General features: G+C 44.5%; 1 protein-coding gene and 1 non-coding gene across 2 annotated transcripts in view; both read right to left on the bottom strand.

Moving 5' to 3' along the window:
* Positions 1-20,451, bottom strand: part of ITPKC (inositol-trisphosphate 3-kinase C) — a 186,149-nt gene that overhangs the window by 56,582 nt on the left and 109,116 nt on the right. The window lies entirely within an intron of this gene.
* Positions 11,268-11,386, bottom strand: LOC117366238. The gene has a single exon (XR_004540515.1). It is a non-coding gene; the product is annotated as a 5S ribosomal RNA (ribosomal RNA).

The raw sequence follows: 20,451 nt of genomic DNA, 5'->3' as shown, positions 1-20,451 counted from the left end.
ACCAAAACTATATGATAGGTGAATAAAATACATCTGCTGACTATACACTTATTAAAAAGCTTTAAAGTATGCACTTTTTTTTTTACTGAAGTTTTCTTCTGACAGAGCATTTCTCAAGACTTGCACATCTTCTTACTTTCCAAATGTGCCATTTGTTTAAATTTAAGACCCAAATTCTCAGATATATACTGTACTTGCAAAGCAGTTAACCGTGCAGTCCATCTAAACTTCAGAAAGTTTCCCGTTCACCCTAGTTCTCAAAAATTGCTACTAAATTCTAACTTTTATCTTCATTTCTCTTTTCCAGCTGTTAGCATTATTATGTATTAAACTTGAAGACCCGCCTGCCCTGTGTGGCCTAAACAAGGAAAGAAAAGCAAGCGAGTGAGAGGTTAACCGGCTGCTAAGCAACAGGAAATGTTACAAGAAATTTTCCATGACATACAGGGGACAATATTTTGTGTGTAGTTGCTAGAAGTTAAAAAAAAAAAAAAAAAAAAAAATCCACACACACCCCAAGACATGCAGCTCTTAAAGCCTATAAAAGAAAAGCCAGGTGCTCAATTTCAGCAGAATATTTTATACATAAGCTCTTGCAAGTGGGATAGGGAGACTGCATTTGCAAGCAAATGCCCCTCTATGAAAATACTGCCCCTCTATGAAAATCAGTCTCATTTTCACTATTAGGCATTCGGATGTCCTTCCAAGCTCCCGCCCTCCCCCCAACAACATAAAAAAAAATCAGATGTTTAGAAATGGCAAAAATGATTCTTCTCCATCACCACCACAGTATCAAGATGGGAACTACATGTCTGAAGGAAATGCTTATGGAGATCCTGAAAGCTTTCAGACTAACTGTACATGCAGTCCTTTGTTGGGCTCAGTAAAAATATCTCTCTTTATGATGCATCCTGCTGCAGACAGAGAATCTGCTTAGAGCTAGCAGCCAAGTTTCACCCCAAGTAATGTTTCCAATGCGTTAGAACAGAGGTGTCAAACTCAATCACATAAGGGGCCGAAATTTAAAATACAGGCTAAGTCAAGGGCCGAATTTTCTATTAAGATACTTAGTAGAAGTATAGATCCTTCCTCGCCCTGAGACACATGTGGCGCGATCAGGCACTTGTGTGGAGCGCTCTGCTCCAACCTAGTTTTTATACTGGGACTGGGTCCTGCTGCCTGCAAATGGGTACTGAGGCAGCAGGTGAGGAGCTTGGAGCGCTGCTGGGAGTGGGGTAGTGTGTTTAGGCGCTTGGAGTGCCACTGGGACCGGGGCTGCACAGTCAGGCACTTAGATGCGACACAGTCACCGAGGGCCAAATAAAACGGCCAGGCGGGCCGGATTTGGCCCCCCAGGCCTTGTGTTTGACATGTGTATGCTAGAGGTTTTTAGTGTGGGCCAGCGAGGCAAGTGCTCTGATGCTCATGCCGGCCTGCACTAAAAACCTCTAGCACAACTTGATAAAAGACAGTGGGGGGGGGGGGGGGATGTTAATTATATGAAAGTCTTGTATATATATTTTTTTACTGTTGCATTTATCATTGCTTTTATATTAAGTTTTATACAAAACATCTTCTAAGCCAGTGGTTCTCGCACTTGTCCTGGGGGACCACCAGCCAAGTTGGATTTTTCAGCATATCCTTAATGACTATAAATGAGAGATCTGCACGTCTGTCACCCCATTATATACAACTGTAACGCATATTCATTAGGGATATTCTGAAAACTTGACTGGCTGATGATCCCCAAAGACACCTTGAGAGCATGTCCAATGGCTTACAGAAGAACAAACACATCTGGAATCAGGAGGCAATTAAAAGGCTTTGAATAGCAACTAACAGCCCTTACACAGGGGATACAAAACCCAAGTTAGCAAGCTCCTTATTTGAGCACTGGACACAGTTCTTTGTTACTTTACAAACCAATTTTTCAAGGTGCTACATTCTAGTACTATTTTCCTCTGAATGGGCAAGTCCATTCCATTTGACTCTTGAACAGTGCATGGTATCAAAAAGAAATGGGTATCAATGCATTAAGAATCCTTTAAAAGAGATGAAAAATTGAATGCTGATTAACCTTGTCTGCGTTTTCTCCCTTGGGGTATTCCTGTTTGGCTTCACAAAGTCTAAATTCCAATAGGAAAATAAAACCATGGCAAATGCAACACCCATAAGAAGCAATAGAAAAACAAACCAAGGAACATGAAGGCACCCTCATTCCAATTTCTCTACAAATTATGTCTCAAGTAATTTCACAGCTTCCTTCCTTTGCTTGACCAAGGGATCACGGCCAATGTACATTCAATAGAAAGCAAGCTTCTGGGAATACCACTCCTGCATTTCTTTAGCTCTTCTGTCTATTTGGTTCCAATTTCCACATATTTTTCCAGTTAACACCAATGAGCAGTTGTTCAAGATAGGAGCAGGAAATATTTTGAACTAGGTAAGTTAATTGGAATTTGGCATAGAGTCAGAAACTTACTCGAGCAGTTTGAAACATGAAAAACATATGGATACAGTAAAGCATCCATACCATGTCTATCTTACTTGAAAACAAATACAGTGAAATTATTATTACCTGTTAATTTCCTTTTCTTCAAGACCTGCTAAGTCAGTCCAAACCCGAGGGCTGTACCTGAGTACCAGCAGCTGGAGACTGAAAAATCTGAATATTCTGATGACATTCCTGCCAGTGTGCTGCTGCCTGAACATTTCAGTATGGTAACACCAAAGGCTGAAGTAAAGAAGACAGGCAAACAGGAAGAAAAATAACCAGGACAAGAGCCATGAAACCCACCCTGGGATCTTTGATAGAAATCACATACATTTACCCCTTCAAGATCCAAGATGGACCAAAAGGATTCTTCTGTTTTTGGGAACCACAAAACAGATGGAGTTGTAACTCAAACACTGTTTGGCAAGCGGCACAAGTTTGACAGCTTCCAGGGAGGGCAGGCGACAGTGTATCCTTGCTGCCTGCCTTTTAGAGTCAATGCACACAAACACCATAAAAGGCATCTAAAACTTGTAAATGCCAATATATAGCCAGTGCAGATAACTTCCAGCAACCACTGGTTCAAAGTCACCCAGGCCATTCCCTGTGGAAAAAGCAGAACCAGCGGCCCCACCTCTCCCTCTACAGAGTGGACCCATGCCTCCCCCTCATTAGGGACCTTTGAAAATGGAGATGACAGAGGTAGGAGCCCTGCCCTTGCCATCCTCACTAGAGAATGGCATGGTGATAAAATTCATCATCGTTCCCGTTCCCGCGGATAACCGCGGGAAATAATCCCATGTCATTTTCTAGTGTCTATTTCAACCTCGGTCCTTCTACACCAGCATTCTTCAAAGCAAAGCTTGCGGGTCAGTGGTTGTGCCCAATTATACTCCGAATCTTCCCTCTCTCCTTAAAGAATGACATGAAGATGGTTTCCCGTGGTTATCCGCAGAGACGGGAACGGTGATGAATTTTGTCACCGTGTCATTCTCTAATCCTCACCCATCAAAAAGGTTGACTTCTCTGAATTTGACCCAACTGAAGAACAGCCTTTTTGACTCATTCCACCAGTGCCAATCTAACATGGGACAGACAGACCCCAGATGACTTAATATTGGTATGTCTGATCTTCCAGAAAATGCTGGGTCTAGAATCCCTAGATCTATGGCGTCAAACCAGTGAGTTCTAGAGGTTATTTGCACTGACTATACACAGGTTCTTGCCAAGCAAAAGCTCCCACTGAAATGGAGCTTACTGAAGCAAGCAAGCCTTATCTTCCATTTCTGCACACAATGCGAGTGTGTGCATGTCCATGCCCAGAGAGAGATAAGGCCAAAACAACAGACTCAAATCACCTGCTGAGATCTCCAGGAATCCCCCCTGCACCTGAGGAAGATCCATAGGCCAAGTTCACTTGGCCACAGAGGGCAAAGTCATTCTAAGCATCTCCCTTAGGTATCCATTTAACCTTCTCTTAAATAAGCATCTCCCTTAGGTATCCACTTAACTATTCCTTCAAAGTTAGGTATCTTTCTTCAGTTGCCTATATTGTTTTCCCCACTGAACCTTGTAACTACTTGAACCCTGTCAAGTTATTCTATCGATAAATCCAGATATCTTATACTTGTATTTCTATACCACAACATGTAATTTACTTAAATCGTTGTAATGTAATTCTCTCGGTAATGTCCTGATCTCTTTTAACTGTAATCCGCTTAGAACCGCAAGGCACAGGCGGAATAGAAATCACAAATGTAATGTTTCTGGTGTGCAGATTACTGACTACCTCAGCACCACAGCCTGTAGACTGCAGCCTAGGGAACCTATCCTGCTGTACCAGACCAACCTTTACTCTGCTAGAAGCAGAGAAGTACTGAAAGATTCCAAGTTGCACCACTCCTTATGGCGCTGTCACTGGAATATTCAAAATTTTCTGCCTCCCTTCTGCAGATACAAAGGTGCAATGAATTCATTAGGACTGGTCTAACAGGATAAAGATTTTCCCCATCCCCTTTTTCATTTTAAAATCACTGAGCATAACACATGCAGCTAAGTCTATTTTAAGGAGAACATCAGCTGATTAGGGAGAATATTCAGCATAACCTCTATATTTTCAATTATTCTGCTGATGCATAAAAAGCATCCCATGACTAATATGTTCTAATTCCACAAACAGCTCTTATTTTGCTAAGAAATTTCCAACACTTTTGGATGTGCAACTGCAAAAGAGAGAATAAGAAATGTTCTTCAAAAACAGAAAAAAAAACAAACAAACAGATAAATTGACCTATTCGGCTAACATTTTGCAGAAGAAAAGTCAACACTGAAGCATGCTTGAAATGATCCGATTCACTTCTGGGTTTCAGAAAAACTCCTACAGTTTTGTTTTGTTTTTTAAACTATTTGAGATTCATGCTTCGTTTTGAATATCACCCAGATCTAACAGGGAAATTAAAAAAATTCTGTGGCAGTAGCAAGAGTCCCTCAAGAATGTCGCCAGATTAATGGCTGATCGATATAAAGAAAATTCCTCAAAAATACCCCAGCTTCAGGGTAGATAATGGTGCCAAGTTTAAGGTCTGCAAAAACTTCAGGCTGCCAAATGTTGGCTTTTACAAAGCTGCGGTAGAGGTGGCAATGGATCCACTTGTACCTGTTCTACACCACTCAGGATTTTGTAGACTTCAATCATTTCCAAACCGAAGAGCCCTAGCCTCTTTAATCTTTCCTCATACAAGAGGAGTTCCATCCCCATTATCTTGGTCACTCTTTGAACCTGGTCTAGTTACGCTATATCTTTTTTAAGATAAGGTGACCAGAATTGAACACAATGCTCAAGGTTAACCCTTTCAGGACCATAAGGATCGTAGGCCAATTTTTGTGGTTTTGATGACATTTTTATGGTAAAAAGGGCTTGCAGATGCCAAAAAATTGATTTTTTTTTGTGAAATATCATTATTTTTTTTTTTTTAAATCAAACTTCTGGCTTATGGACAGTGTGGCAAGTGAATCTTCTCGTCAATCTGGCAACGACGCTAATGAATGAATGTCGGAACCAGTTTGTTTACATAAAGGCAGTATCATATGGAATCCGTACATATCAAATTTAGAACTGTAGACTATCCCAATCAAAATTTATAGGATTTTAAAGTTATGGGACAAATATGTCCCTTGGTCCTGAAAGGGTTAAACAGCATAACATTTCTTTTTGATAACATGTTCTGTCCAAGAGCCAAATGAAATAGATTTGCCCATTCAGAGGAAGATAGTACTAGAATGTAGCACCTTGAAATTTAGTTTGTAAAGTAACAAATAAGGAGCTTGCTAACTTGGGTTTTGTATCCCCTGTGCAATGGCTGTCAGGTCCCCTTTTAATTGCCTCCTGATTTGAGATGTGTTCGCTCTTCTGTAAGCCACTGGACATGCTCAAGTGTGTAGAACATTGGTTCTCAAACCTATCTTGGGGGTGTCAGATCAAAAGCGCGCCGGGACAAAGGCGCGCGCAGACAACTGAGCGCAGCGCGGAGGCGCGCGCCGAAGAAAATTACTGTTTTTAGGGGCTCCGACGGGGGGCGTGGGGGGAACCCCCCCCCACTTTATTTAATACAGATCGCACCGCGTTGTGGGGCGTTGTGGGGGGTTTGGGGGATTGTAACCCCCCACATTTTACTGAAAACTTCACTTTTTCCCTGTTTTTCGGGAAAAAGTTAAGTTTCCAGTAAAATGTGGGGAGTTACAACCCCCCAAACCCCCCACAACGCCGCCGCGATATGTATTAAGTAAAGTGGGGGGGGCTCTCCAACAAAACCCCCCGTCGGAGACCCTAAAAACAGTAATTTTCTTTGGCGCTTGTCTCCGTCTTGCGCTCAGTTGTCGGCGCGCGCCTTTGTCTTCCGCGATTATGTCTATGAACCATCTTGGGGGGGATCATCAGCCAGTCAAGTTTTCTGGATATCCCTAATGAATATGCATAAGCAAAATACCCAAATAAGAGCTATGTTTCACACTACTTCTTATGCTTATAAATAATTCATCATTTATTTTAATAATATAGCACCATCAAATCCTTTAAAACATATTATAACATTGTTTCATACTAAATACACACAATTCTTCTCCCAAACAGTGAAGCCCCCAATCTATCCAACACATAGAAAAAGTTAAAATTCATGAAAAGTTCATCCTTTCAATAACGCATTGTATTCAGTGCCTAATATTCTTATTTGTATCAATTCTCAATTATCTTCTACACGCTATTGTCTACTGAATTTGCCTCCACTTTCCTTAATGAATATGCATGAGAGTTCCATATAATGGGGTGACAGTCATGCAGATCTCTTATGCATAGTCATTAAGGATATCCTAAAAATCCAACTTGGCTGGTGGCTCCCCAGGACAGGTGCAAGAACCACTGGCTTAGAAGATGTTTGTCAGGAAGCTGGTGAAATACCTGAGGATGGAGGGAAGATGGCTTTTAAAGAAAATACATTTTTGAGAATTGTCTGACCAAACTGACTGTCTCATCTAGAATGTTGATCTAAGCAGTAATGAGAAGTATGCATGCATTTGATATCACTTAGAGTCTCACTTAATCCCCTCTTTTGTAAACAATAAATAGCTCTGAAATTATGACTCCCCCTCTATGTTTTATCCAAACCCCACTGTCTCCAATATGTAACTTTTAACCTTCCCTCCCTAGCACCCTCACTTTCCAGTTTGTCTTGTAATGTTATTTATGTTCACACAATACTGCTAAATTAATCATATATATACTTTTATTTTATTTTATTTTTTAATAATTTTTCTATCCTGTAATCTTATTGTAAACCAGCTAGATATTAATTTGATAGTTGGTATATCAAAATCAATAAAACTTGAAACTTGAAACTTGGATTGAGGACCAAGTGGCTGCTTTGCAGATGTCCTGAATGGGAGTGGAGTATAAATGTGCTATAGAAGTGGTCATGGCTCTTACTCTATGAACCCAACCTGAGAATATGCAAAGGATATGCAGTCTGCTAGCCAGAATGAAATATTCCTCTTGGTAACTGAACTCCCAATCTGTAAGAGTCAAAGGAGATAGCAGTTGAGATGTAGTCCTAAGCAATTTGGTTTTATCCAAGTAGTAGACAAGAGCTCTTTTACAGTCCAGGGTATGAAGAGCTGACTTCCCAGCGTGTGAATGTAGTTTTGGGAAAGAAAACGGGTAAAACAATGGACTGGTTGAGATGAAATTCTGATATCACTTTCAGTAAAACTTTGGATGAGTACTGGTACAAGGTGGATTTAATACCAGCGCTTGTAATTTGCTGAAACATGCAGAAGTTATTCTGATCAGGAAAGTAACTTTCCAGGTGAGGTGTTTTAGTGAAGCAGACAAGAGGAGTTCAAATGGTGGCTTCATGAGCAGAGAGAGCACCACAGGCAGTGGTCTGAGTAGAGGCTTGGTGTGATAAAGACCCTTCATGAATCTGGAGACCAATGGATGCATTGAGATGGGCCTACTATTTAAGCGAGTATGAAAAGTGCAGATTGCACTAAGATAGACATGTACAGAAGTTTGAAGTCCAGAATTGGAAAGATGAAGGAGGCAGTCCAGCAGAGACAGTAGAGAATATGTGACTGGATCCAAGGAATGGAGATCACACAAAATAGTAAATTGTGTTCATTTAAATTGGGCATCTTGGTAAATGGTTTTCTGGATACTTCAGAGGGAAGGCTTCTGGGTCAGCCGCAAGCAGGATGCAACTGCTCATGGCTTTGTGAAGAGAAGTGCAGCTGGGAAGAGGCAGCCAGCCAGTGGAGGTAAACACCCGAGGGAGGGAGACATGAATTTTGGAAGCAGAATGGAAGAAAGAACAATGAGGGGGGGTGTTAGGACACAGAAGGGAGGATTTCATTGGGACAGGAAGGAAGAGGGGGCACATTGGCACAGGAAGGGTGAGACAGTTAAGTATGAGTCCGATGTTAAGTTGGGGACTGCCTGTATATATTGCATTATACAGAAGGACATGTAAAGGGGTGCTTTATGTGATTAATTGCGCAATTAAAAATTTTAATTGATGTATAGCCCTAAACCCCCCCCAAAAAAAAACAACTTAATGCATTTGTTTAGTGATGCTTTGAAGTCAAGAAGTTCAAATGGTTCAGAACAAGACTCCACCTCTATTTCCATTCTGATGGGCAAAGCTTACCCTCATCTTCCTTACAAAACCGGGAAAAAAACTTTCTGGTGGATACTTGCATCGTTGAGGGGCAGGGGAAAAGGATCAGAAAGTATACCATAGGCTTCATCTGCCGAGTATTCTGACAAGTCCTCGTCTGAATGATTGGAGATATCCAAGGTCAGACTCCTTAAAAGTACCATGTACAAGGCGAGTCAGGGGATGTGCATTGAGAGGAGCATCAAAATGGAGGTCAATTGTCTGAGACAGGAGATAACTCCTTTACCAATATGAATATATGCATTGAATAGGTTCATAGTGACTACAGTGCACAGTGTTGAACAGGAGTGCATGACCATGCCTTCTATAAACGCTTCATAGAAAGCACAGACATGATGGCAGATAAAGACCAAATGGCCCATTAGGTCTACCCATCCTCTATCTTTTCCTCTCCGAGATCCAATATGCCTGCCCATGCTTTTGTGAATTCAGACAAAAATCGGTCTCCACCATCTCTATGCATCTACCAGCCTTTCTGTGGAAAAAGTTATTTCCTTAGATTACTCCTGAGACTTAACTCTATCCCATGCCCTCTCACTCTGGAATTTCCTTTCAATTGAAAGACTTGCTTTATACATATTTATGACAAGTAGATATTTTATGTTTCAATAATTTCTATTGGTTTTAACAAAATATATATAACAATCCAGCATTACATCATCCATAACAACCAACCTCCCCAAATAATACAGTCCCCAACATCCCCTCCCCTCAACCCCCCACTCGGGATATTTTAAAAAGTCTATCATATCTCTCCTCTCATGTATACATATTTATGACAAGTAGATATGGTAAAATTATGTTCTTACCTGTTAATTTTCTTTCCTTTAGAAGCAGCAGATGAATCCAGAGACCAATGGGATAGCTCACTTCTACCAGCAGGTGGAGATAGAGAAACTGATTAACAGGTGTACTTATTTGCTGGCACTCCTCCTGTCTCATCAGTATAGCTCCTTGCCCAAGCACATTTAACCATCAGTAGGTATAGCATGTAAAAAACTTCTTTCCCAGAACACCTCGCGAACAGCAACGATACAGAATACAATCATGAACAACACCCAATCACTAAAAGCCGTACACGAAAAACTGACAACCAGATACCAGAAAGGGTGGGGCTCTGGATTCATCTGCTGCTTCTAAAGGAAAGAAAATTAACAGGTAAGAACATAATTTTACCTTCCTTAGCAAAGCAGCAGATGAATCCAGAGACCAATGGGATGTAGCAAAGCAATCCGTAATTTGGGTGGGAAGCAAACGCCGCCTTTGCAACGACCGAAGCATCAAAAAACCCCTATTGCATGTGCCCGCACATCCATGCAGAGACGCGGAGAGAAGGTACTCTCGGAAGACCAGTTAGCCGTGAGACAAATCTCCTCCAAGGCAAAAACCCTCTGGGCCGAGCTCAAGAAGCAGCCATCGCTCCAGCGGAATGGTCATGAAGTTCAATCGCCACCCGCTCCCCTGCCAGCAGGCAAGTATAAAGAATGTCCTCCTGGACCATTGAGCGAGGTAGGCATCGGACGCCGCAATACGCCTGAGGCGTCCCTTGAAGAATCCCAAAAGGAGATATAAACCACTAACAGTTGTTAGAAACCGATCTCGCGGAGAACGCTACATACGTTTCAAAAAATGCAGTGAATAAAAGTACTGCTTCCACTATCTCCCTCCAGGAAGAAGGAAGGAAAAGCGAGCATGATGTAAAAGAAAGGATGACCCCCCTTAGAAAGGAATAGTGGTACCATCCGAACTGACACCCCATATGACGGAAATAAGGAATAGGAATCCCCGTTGAACAAGGCCTGCAACATCGCAACTGCAAAGCTGAAGCCATGACCACAAGGAATCCCATGGTCAACCGCACAGCTGTTTAGAGCCCCAAAGGACAAGGCTAAAATGAAGCCATCGGTAACTTAGAAGAAGTACGTGAATGAATTACACCAAACCGGGCTTTCTAAGAGGCGCATGAATATACCGCCTTCTGTTTAGGAACTGAACTATAGGAAGCTGAGAAGTCAGCGAAGGGCCATATACCTAGTTCCTGTAAGAAGCCAAGAATGGTAATTGAAGCTGAAGGGAATTGAACGCTATGCCATCGGCAATATACCTGTGCTAAAAAGGAACTCAGGAAGGGTGCAACTGTTGAGAAGTATTCAAGAAAGGAAACACCTCCAAAAGGAAGCAGAAGCCACAGGAGAAGACGTCTGTAGCGCCTGGATAAGAGAAGAAACAACCTGCTTCGCATTACCGTCACACGCCAATCAAGACTGCTCAAAAGCTAGGTCGTAATACCAAAGTAGTATGAATATCCATGTTGATCTCAATCAAGGAGAGCAAAGTCGGAGATCAAAGGAAACTTCTCAGTCCGGCTGTCGAAAGGCTCAACAGATCCACATAGCAAGGATGGCGCAGCCAAGCCAGAGATTGTACCAATACTGTGCCCCTAAAGCGAGCTTGAGATGGCAAATCCAAGCTATCATCAGCCAGGGGAAAACAGTGAAAAAGAGAAACCAGAGGAGTTTTTTTTTTTTTTTGTTTGTTTTTTTTAAAGCCTACAGCACCTGGTATTCCCAGGTGGTCACCCATCCAGGTACTAAACAGGCCCTATCCTGGTTGGCTTCTGAGATCAGACGGGATCGGGCACATTCAGGGTGGTATGGCTGTAAGAAAGAAGCCACACTGTTACCCCCTTTAACTCCCACTTCCTGTGCCCGCCTAAGAAGCTAGGAAGCATGGAATTGTGAGACGAGGCCAAGAGGTCAAGTTCCAGGAGATCTTATTTCCACCACAAAAAAAGTGGAACACCTGAGCCAAAATTCCCAATAACCAGGATGTAGAAGATATCACTATAACTAACTTCTACACTTCTAGAGCGTACGCAGTGCTGTACACAGTAACATCCAATAAATGGGCTATGCTCAGATTTCACAGAGAGAAAGACTAACCAAACTCTTTTCCTGACCTGAAAAATGATCGGTCAACCGAATAGAAAGATGAGGGTCCACCCATCGAAGTAGAACAACCACTGTACCTGGCAACTGAGTACATCACCTACTGCCCAAGCTGCAGAGAAACACCCCCATCATAATACTGACTGAAAGGGCCCTCAGCGGCATTCCGGAAGAATGGTCTGAAGCTCCAGAAAGGAAGCCTGACCATGCTCAAGAGTAGAAGAAGGAACCAGAACTTAGTCGCCTCTGAAGACCAAACTCCTGAAGCTGAGGATGGAAGCCACCGAGCCCCCCAACCCGACAGTCCGGAATAGTCGGTGGTCATAAGCTAGTCCAGGAAAGACCGAGGCATGCCCTGGAAAGACAATCTTTCTGAGCCCCCCAAATCATACAAAGCTATGCAGGAGAAGCCTAGCAACTAATAGGAGCCCAGAGATACCGAGAACCACTGGAATAAAAGCGGCTGCTGAGCGTTAGAAGGGACAGCAAGCCGAGGTTCCCAGAGGGGTCAGCAATATGGATGCTAGAACCTGAACAGAATCCCATACTCTTAGCCATGGTAAGCGAAGAACGCCAATCTGAGATCGAGACTCCACACTCAAGGCTCTGGAAAGCAATACAAGTCTCTCCTATAAGAATAACAGCATCAACCCGATATACCTATAACTAGTATAGGAAAAAAGAGCACTGCAAATATGAAGATGCGCATGTAAAGAATTGAGGAAAAGAAACCACCCGCTTCGTGTCAGTCAAAAGACCCGACTGGAAGTCGTCCGAATCAAGCAAGCAGTCACGCATAAATCAGACAAATCGCTTGGCAGTGCCAACGAACCCTTGGGTAGGTGAAATGGAATGTGCCCAAACCGAAAGCGCTTCTCCAAGAGAGGCAGGCCAACCTAGTGCTGACTCAGAGGCCATAGAGAAAATGTAAATATCTTCCCCGTTTGACTGCAGAAATGGGTAACCCTGAGAAACTAATGCAGCCGAATGGAATCCAGCCTGCCCAAAGCCCCTATCTTGGCCACCCACTAATAAGTGGTACCCTAAGAACTACAAGAACTGTCCCGAGGACCAGCCACACTTCAAAGAGAAACGCCAGACAGAGAGACTCTGGAAACGTGAGGAGGATGCAAAGGTGCAAGCATCCTGAAAAAAGTTCACAGCTCCCTGACCTGCCAGTAAAGCGACTACTCCTTCATGAGAAAACTGTCAACCTGGACAAAGAACACCGTCTTGCGATGTGAAAGGGAGCATGAGGACATTCAGCAACCTGCCTGAGCTTTACACAAGCAAAGGAAAGACAAGGCGCACCCGGCTTAATCCAGAAGCAGCACACGCCTCTCCAGAGAAACGAGCTGTACCTGGCCGAAAACAGACCAGGTTTCCACTCCAAAAGAGAGCGTAAGGGGAGAATTCATTGGGCATACAGTGCCAGCTACCCTACGACCTCGCAAGCAGAGGATCTTGCCCTTAGGGATCAGCCGCCACTAGACCATGCTTCTAGAGCGGAAGGCCGTCTAGCTTTTTTTTTTTTTTTTAAATAGACTTGAACCTTCGCCTCTTCTTTTGGAGCCATATCAGCTCTACTCCTTAGCTGGGGCTTGAACCTCAGCTCCTTGTTACTAACCCAGCACACAACCCTTGCGCCACCAGGTTTTCACAGACAAGCTGGCCCACAGCAAGAAGAAAAGAACCATCAGGCCTCAAGAGAGACCCTCAACTCGGAATTCCTGCAACTACCCCGCAGAAACCAGTCTAGAGCCCAAGCAGGCGGACGCAGCACCCAGGCAGAAGGCCTAAGGAAACCTCCAACATCGCCGCACGTTATTGGAACCCCGAGTGAAGAAATGAACCACACGAATGATACACTGGCACGCCCTTGACACCTACTCCACCTTGATGTTCGCTAACCCTTAAGGCAGCAAAACCAAGCGTAGGCAGCCAAACTCAGGGCAGAAACTTAATGTGGAAGTGCCTAGGGATATAAATGGACAGCCCCCAATAACAACCAGTTGCCTATTCTTTTTTTTTTTTTTTTTTTTGTTAAGAGAAGCATGTGGACAACACCACAGCAAATGGAGCACTGCAATACGGGGCACAGCTGATTTCAAACAAAAATAAGCCGCGGTACACGCTTAAGTTAGCTGTAGGACATGAGTCAATGAACCCCGCGGCGCTGGGGGCCCAAGCGCGGGCACTTTCCTGCCAGAATCAAAACCGGCTGGCTCCCCCAACAGTGCTGTACAAAACAGACCGGAAACTCATAGCCAAAACCGCAGCACACCGCTCCGCAAAGCAGACGGAGAGGCCCGCGCTGAGAACGGCAGCTGCCCAGAATAACTCCCTGAGTATTGCAGTGCTAGCGACCCAAACTCGGACTGTTTCGCGCAAATATAGGCCGGCTCCTAGAACATTGCCGCTCACACCGGACTCGGAGCCCATAGCCGAAGCGTAAAAAAATGCAAAACACACCTCGGGGAGGAAAGGGGAACAGTAGGGGAGCACAAGCTCGCACCACCCGCGCTATAGAACGATTCAGCTCCCTTTCAGATAATGTATAACACACCCGGAGCTGTCCTCACAATTTGCGACCATATCGAGAGCCACACAGTTACATTTACCCACGGGCCGTGGCAGTATCAAGAAACAATGTCCCAGAAACTACCAACCCCACAGCACAAGCGCTAGGGTAAGAAAAAGAAGCGCTCCTTAGTTATGCGCAGGAATACAGAGGCCACCTACCTCACTGAAGCAAGCTGATACAAAAACATATTCCACCATAAAACAAAACTGCCATAGTCAAAAACCCACAGCTCTCACACAACCACAAAGTTCAGAGACCAGTAGAATAAAACACATACTCACAATCTACTGGATAGTGCCGGTATACGCCGGCAACACCTGCTGCCTAGCACGAGCAGGGCAAAAAGTCAGTTGTGTAGGCCCCCTTTTTTTTTTTTTTTAATGGGAAAGAAGAAAAATAGGGACCAGGGCAGACCCTCTATCATTGGAGGGAGGGTGAGGCAGGGACAAGGGGGGGCCCAAGTGTAACCTCTAAAGCCGGCACCGATTAGCCGGACACCCCTGTCTCACTGAAGAGCAAAAGCTCAACAGGAGAAACAGAATGGCAGTCTCACTGAAGAGAAAATCTCAACAGGAGGTAATAAAGTTCCAGCCACAGCCAGAATCCAGGAGCTAGTTGAATAGCGACTTCCACCTGCTTGGAGATAGAGAATACTGATGAGACAGGAGGAGTGCCAGCAAATAAGTACACCTGTTAATCAGTTTCTCTATCTCCACCTGCTGGTAGAAGTGAGCTATCCCATTGGTCTCTGGATTCATCTGCTGCTTTGCTAAGGAATTTATGTTTCAATAATTTCTATTGGTTTTAACAAAATATATATAACAATCCAGCATTACATCATCCATAACAATCAACCTCCCCAAATAATACAGTCCCCAACATCCCCTCCCCTCAACCCCCCCACTCGGGATATTTTAAAAAGTCTATCATATCTCTCCTCTCATGTATACATATTGAGATCCAAGTCTGTCCCCATACGCCTTATGATACAGATCAATATTCGGAATGAGATCTTATAAGTGGTTTAAACAGGGGCATCAATACCTCCTTTTTTCCTACTGGTGCCAACTTTTTGGAATGACTAGTTACTGCTAATGAAACATAGTTACACCACTATGATCCTAAGGCAAAACAGCAGTTCATGCAATGGCGGCACTCAGGTTCTTCAAGACCAAGGAAACTCAAGATGCAAAAGTCAACAGGAAGAATCATGGCCACAGTGTTTTGGGATCCAGAAGGTGTTATGACTTACTATCTTCCAAGGGGTCAAACAGTTAATGCAAAATACTACTGTAACTTGCTGTGCCTTTTAAAGGAAGCATTGAAAGAAAAAAAGGAGAGGGAAGCTGCAGAAAGGAGTTCTCTTTTTGCAAGACAAAGCACCTTCTCAAAAGGCTGGCAAAACGAAGGATGTTTTGACATAGTTGAGATTTCAGTGCATAAACCATCCACCTTACTCACCAGATCTTGCTCCATCTGACTTATTTTCTGTTTCCAAACCTTAAAAAGTTTGAAAGGGTGACAATTATCGAGTGATGATTGCAGCAGTGGAGCAGTATTTCAGTGATCAGGCATCAGAGTATTTTTTGGAAGGGTTACAGAAACCTCAGCCAAGTGTGTTGAACTTAGGGGGTGAGAATATGTCGAATAACTTGGATGTTTCATGGCTCCATGTCATTCCCTTCTTGGTTGGGCTGATAATTTTTCAGCACTTCCTCATACATCTTTTCAAGGCACAAAAGAAGAACAGAATGTTGTCCATTTTATTCCATCAGAGATTTAATCCTCTTGCTCAGGAGCAAAAGGATGGGCCCAGTATTGGGCTCCAGTTTTAGAAGACTTTTGGAGGCAGGAATTACTTGACTACTTGCACATGTTCCATTCTAACAGAGCTGGATTGTAAAGCACAGAAATGAAGTATTACATCATCATTGCTACCTCATAAATAAGTCATCTTTACTGTGCTACTGGAACAAGCTCAGACTGACTTGCCACTCTAAAGAATAAAGCTGCTACTTAGAAACAAAAGCAAGGAGATAAGCCAAGCTTGTTCCTGAATCTCATCTCAAAAAAAAAAAAGGTCTTAAGCAATAATGGCCCTGTTGGGGTGTGATGTTTCATAAGCTAAAGAGGCCTGCTGATGTCCAAGTCACCCATCTATGGAAGTCAAGTCATAGCATGGTCAATCCTGCCCTTCCCAGGGAAAGTACCTGCATATAATATATAGTATATCAAATGGAAAAATTATATTCTTGACAATTTTCTTTCCTTTAATCACATCAGGTGAATCCAGAAATGAGTGGGATGTAGCAAAGCAGTCCTCAGTAGCGCATGACAGTGATCAGAACTGAGAAGACACCAGGCCAAGCAGTCTGCCAATCCCCCCCCCCCCCCCCAAAGTACTGTACAGCATCGAAACCAAGCTACCAAAGCACCTAAAGGAATTAAGTGGGTACACTCTGTGCCTCAAAGGACAAGTAAAGACCCCACTCAAGGGGAAGCTGAGGGAAGAAGCTGCGCACACCCCTACCAGGAATGTAGTCTGCATCTCAAGCATAAGCAGAGACTAGCCATGCAAGCCCCTAGCAGGAATTGGGGCTGTAGCCATGATATGCCCTTGACAGCCAAGGAATGCATCTTGTCCAGCGAAGAAGAGTTGGAGCTGGGCTTCAAACACTGGACATAGAACTGAGCGCAACAGGGCCGCGCATGATATGCTTAGCTTGGGTGCAGCCTAACGACTGAACTTTACATGCCCACTAGCGATGAAAGAGCGTGATACGTCACGACAAAGCCGCAGACAGTAAACAGCGACAAAGCCAGCTAATGCTTCTGGGACTACTAACCATCGATGGAGCCACGTTGACCCACTAGAAGCCACACTAAACCCTTAGAGGTAGATTGCACCCAGATGACCATCCAGGCATAGCTGTGCCACAAATGTAAAGCACAACCAACTTGGAGGAACTGTGCTCCCCATCTCGAGATGGAGCCATTGCAGCCAGACAAAGTGGGACCCCAGTCCACAACAAGAGGAGAGGCTGCGCCAAACAGGCAGCTGGAAACACACTCCAATGCTGCAAGGAACCCAAGTCAAATAGGACACCAAACAATGCCCAACATAAAAGAAAAAAACTCACCGATTAGACAGTGTGGCTTTGCCCCACCTCCCAGGCTGGAATCATGCCAAACAGCCAGGAGGAGCTATACTCAACCTCCAGAGATGGAGTCATGTTAAACAGCCAGGTGTAGCCACACTGCACAACAGAGGAGGAGCCCAGCAAAACTGCTAAGCAGAGTCCAGTCGTGCACCATATTCAGAAATGGATCCATGTGAACAGACAGGCAGAGCCATTTCACCCCACCATGTGCAGCACCACATCCAGAGACAGTCACACAGTGGACTGCCAAGTGAGAACATGCCCAACCTCCTGAGATAAAGCCTTGATGTACCACCAGGAAGAACCGAACTGCAGGAGAAGATGCATCCCACAGTCAAGGGGGAAATCATGTGCCACAATCTTGCTCCAGAACTAGCCCAGTAATTATGGTTGCCGGCCAGAGGTGTCGGGGCGCTCGCTCTACAGCCAGAAATGGAGCCACGGACAAAGGCCAGAGGTGTCAGGGTGCTCACTCAACATCCAGAAATCGAGCCATGTCCAAAGGTCAGAGGTGCCAGTGCATTTGCTCAACATCCAGAGATGGGAGCCATGTTTGAATGTTATAGAAAGCAGTGTGCCTGCCTATCAGAAAAGGATGGCGGCATGCCAGAAGGTCAGAGATGCCAGCAAGCTCACAATAAAGCCAGAGACAGAGTCAGGCCGAAGGCCAGAGATGTCGTCAGTATGCCTACTGTAGGCAAGCCTGAAAGCTAGAAAAGACAAGCTCACTCATCATCCGGAAATGAAGCCTTGCCCAAAGGTTAGAAGTGTAAGCACTCTCACACCACAAGCAGAGAGGAACCAAGATAGATGCCAGACAAGGCAGCGCATTCTCTTTACATAGAGATGGCGAAGTGACACACTAAAGCTGGAGAATAGAGTGCGCTCAAAGGCCTGATATTACACAGCAAAGTGGAAAAGAGGTGCACCCCGAGAACAGCACTCCACTGACAGAGTTGCATCCATGACCAAGTCCCAGACGAAGGTCCACTCAACCTCCTGAAGGAACCTGAAGATCCGGAGAGACAGAAGCAGCCAAGTCTGAGAAAGCTACAGTGAAGTACCGTACTCTACAGGCTGAAATGAGGCACTGCTCAAGTCTCCAAGATAAAACAATACTCCACCGTTAGGCAGGTATCAGGCTCAGCAGCCAAAGCAGGAGCCACATAAGAATACTATGCATCCCCAGAGGAAAAATAAGATATGGCCAAGGGGCCAACAGCTAGCCTAGATAACTAACGCTGGCAGCCAAACAGCCAGGCAGAATAGAGGCAAGGATGAGCTGAAATACTGTACTCCAAAGACCACATAAATATCTACAACGTGAAGCCAGAAAACCACTGGGAAATGCAGGCAATGCCTGCTGGGACTGGAGACAGGGTACACCAAGCAAGGATAACTTCCTTCCCCCCTCCCCCCACACACATACCTGAAACCTGGATTTTGCAAGAGCAAACCACCATAATAACACAAGAAGCTAACATGTCTCGGGAAGAATATAGCCTCTGTCACCAGACCCTATATGAAAGGTTTGCAGTAGAATTTTATGCATTACATGCAACACGTTTCAGTATCAAGGAAAATAAGGTTTCCCTTAAGACCAGACCCATCCCAGGCAACCACTCAGGGAGGGCTATGAAACATGCCCAACACTGTCCAGTGACAAACTCCCCAAGATTCATTAAAAACACCTAATTCCCCTTGAAACACAGGTTAGGCATCCTTAAGGCCCCTGGAGAAAATCAGGAAGTCTGACTTACGGGGAGAGAGAAGAAAATAGAGAGCTGCACCTTAAATTCTGGCAGGAAACCATACAACCACCATGACCGTGGGACTGCCAAGACTGGCACCTAAAATAGCAGGCAGAAACATGGAAGCAGTGAAAACCGGGAGTTCAGGCTGAAACTTTATTAAAATCTGCGCAGGTAAGCCGCGGTCAATGAGCACACACACCGCGGCTCCATGCAGGGGAAATAAGCAGTCACTACAGCTCCCGTGGAGAGAAGATAACTGCGAAATTGGAAGCTGTCTTGCTAGTAACCCTTGTGAAAGGTAATCAGCACCCTGAGTACACACCATCTTAGCCCCTGAAGGAAGTCAGAGAGATCCACAAAAAAGGCACCAAAAATCCAGAGCCTCGGTCTAGCTGGCGACCTTGGAATGTTCCTCAGAGAAGTCACTGTCAGCACTGCAAAACTAGAATACCACCAGTCTGCAGTACGTACCACAGGGAAGCCAGGGCCCCTCCCAAACTAATCAGCAAGCATGGTACTCATCACGTAAAAGCTATTCGGTGCGCCCCCCCCCCCCCCCCCGGGACACCAGAGCACTGTACACCGTGCAAGGGTTTATATAGCTAAGACTCAAATAATTGTTCACTCCATCCGCCCCCTGTGTGAATTCCAGAGGCCTTTAGCCAAAGGAAGCTGCACGCCAAGGGATTTTTACCGATAAGCTTTTTTTTCCCCCAAAGTGAGGAGAGACAAGCAGCTTTGAGGAAGGTAGTGGGGGAGAGGGTGGGTGGGGAGGAAGGACCTGGTGCCACCAGGTGTAGCCCGAGTAGGAACCCCAAAAGAAAAACCTACACCCACAAACTCACTGAATTAAGTAGTAAAACAGGAGCTAAGCCCAGGATGAAACCAGCAGCTGGAAGAGACCCTCTACCCACCTGCTGGAGACAGAGAGCCAATGAGCTGTTTTGCAGGAGTACGCCAATGCGACTGGATTTTACATTGATGTGAAGATTTTTTTTTTTTTTTACCTTCCAAACACTAGGATATAAGATCGAAAACCTCTCACTTGGGACTTTTAATGAAGGTACTTTTTCAGGCACCAAAACACTAGCTATGCTGGGTCAGTTTTACCCATTTAGGTTTAATATCCCAGTGGAAATATCTCATGACCCCCTACTTTTCATTGACCGATTGTGTTCACACAGGGATATTTTTCTGCTTTTTTTGCTGTGGACTGTGGTTACCAGTGAGCTTACCATCCTATATATGACAAAGTTCAGCCTCAGTGTTCTCTATCTCCACCT

Source organism: Geotrypetes seraphini, chromosome 8, assembly GCF_902459505.1.
Source record: "Geotrypetes seraphini chromosome 8, aGeoSer1.1, whole genome shotgun sequence".
Taxonomy (NCBI): domain Eukaryota; kingdom Metazoa; phylum Chordata; class Amphibia; order Gymnophiona; family Dermophiidae; genus Geotrypetes; species Geotrypetes seraphini.
Note: the sequence above shows the minus strand (reverse complement) of the source record. Positions and strands in the feature narration are given on the sequence as shown.